Below are 1,861 nucleotides of genomic sequence, written 5' to 3' on the forward strand. Positions count from 1 at the left end.
GATTTCCTTAGAGTTATATAACTAATTTAGAGTCAAATCTCTGGTAAACAGTCCACTCTCTCTCCCCATAGCAGAATTCACCTTTGTGTTTACATGAATAATCTATGAAGTGAAGTGAAGTCACTCAGTCGTGTCCGACTCTTTGCAACCCCATGGACTGTAGCCTACCAGGATCCTCAGTCCATGGGATTTTCCAGGCAAGAATACTGGAGTGGGTTGCCATTTCCTTCTCCAGGAGATCTTCCTGACCCAGGGATCGAACCTGGGTCTCCCGCATTGTAGGCAGGTGCTTTACCATCTGAGCTACCAGGGAAGCCCTAAATGAAAAATAAATAGTTGGGTGGGTCAACTTAGCTATAAATTTACACAGAAAAAAAATATGCCCAGAGTAACTATTTTCAACCAGCTCTGGGAGTTGTGATGGGCGGAGAACCCTGGTGTGCTGTAGTCCATGGGGGTCACAAAAAGAAGGACACTACTAAGTGACTGAACTAAACTGAATTCGAAGTTGTATAATTTATATCCAACAGAGCACCTACATAGAAGAAGAGAAATTATTTCTATTTCTTGGAAACAGTACAAATAAGCTCTTGATTTGTTGATTTAAGGACAGATTTAATAAAGTTATGGAGAAAATATTGATGATGCCAATTAAACTTAAAAGTGTATCATGTCATACTACATTGTAAGTAGCATGAAAATATTAGAGAAATTCTTTCAGTATTTGAAAATTTTATCTGATTCAGTAAAAAAAAAAAAAAAACGTCACACACAAACATAGCTATAATACAAAGCAACAAGTAGCCAAAAAGAGTAGGAAAGGTAGTAATGAAGCAATGATTTTCCAGTGCACCTTTATCAGAAACTACAAATCTAAGAATAGGAATGATGTTTACACATGTTCCCAGAAATTAGAAAAGTTTTATTACAAACATAATTAGAATCAGTGCTTATCAGAGTGTTTTGTCATAGTAAGTGATCAACACACATATTGAATTGTACTAAAGGTGAATGTGCCAGAAAGAAAAATCTGTAGAGGGAGAAAAATTGGCAAGGACTGAGCTTAAGAAGAGTCTCACTGATGATAAGGCAGAAAGGTAGCAAGGGACAGAGTAGTCACTAAGTCATATCCGACTCTGCAACTCCATGGGCTGCAGCACATCAGGCTTCCCTGTCTTTCACTATCTCCCAGAGTTTGCTCAGATTCACGTCCATTGAGTCAGTGATGCTTATCTAACCACCTCATCCTCTGTCAACCCCTTCTCCTCCTGCCCTCAATCTTTCCCAGCATCAGGGTCTTTTCCCATGAGTCAGCTCTTCACCTTAGGTGGCCAAAGTATTGGAGCTTCAGCTTTAGCATCAGCCCTTCCAACGAATATTCAGGGTTGATTTCCTTTAGGAAGGCAAGCGACAGAGGGAAGTTGATATTCTAACAGTCACACCTGTGGTGAGACAGATGGTGGAACCAACTCATACAGGGGTGGGGGGGCACAAGTAATTGGCATCTTCAGAAGTTCTAAGGACTGGGTTCCACCTTGAACAGTATCCTCAAAGGAACAGGATTGAGGGGAGATGGATACAGATGTCAATTTATCTGTCTTTCATTTTGGGTTATCTAAAAGAAAAACTTCAGGCTTCTTTTCAGGGCTTTCAATTTTTATGCTTTATGATATTTCAAGCATCCCATTGACTCTCTCATTAGATACAGTCTCACCTCTTGTAGATACTTTTAAAACCCACAGATGGAGAACAGAAGTTAAATACTGGTAGAGACTGAAATTCAAATTAGCTTCAGATTAAATGTTATCAGACAGCAAATAAACATCAGTGGTAGATTCTCTGATTTTCCCTGGTTTTGATG

The 1,861-nt window shown here is 39.4% G+C and overlaps 1 non-coding gene across 1 annotated transcript; it reads right to left on the reverse strand.

Moving 5' to 3' along the window:
- Window positions 1-240: 240 nt before the first annotated feature.
- Window positions 241-313, reverse strand: TRNAC-ACA (transfer RNA cysteine (anticodon ACA)). The gene has a single exon. It is a non-coding gene; the product is annotated as a tRNA-Cys (tRNA).
- Window positions 314-1,861: the final 1,548 nt, after the last annotated feature.

The sequence above is a fragment of the Muntiacus reevesi genome, chromosome 22 (genome assembly GCF_963930625.1).
Source record: "Muntiacus reevesi chromosome 22, mMunRee1.1, whole genome shotgun sequence".
Lineage (NCBI taxonomy): Eukaryota > Metazoa > Chordata > Mammalia > Artiodactyla > Cervidae > Muntiacus > Muntiacus reevesi.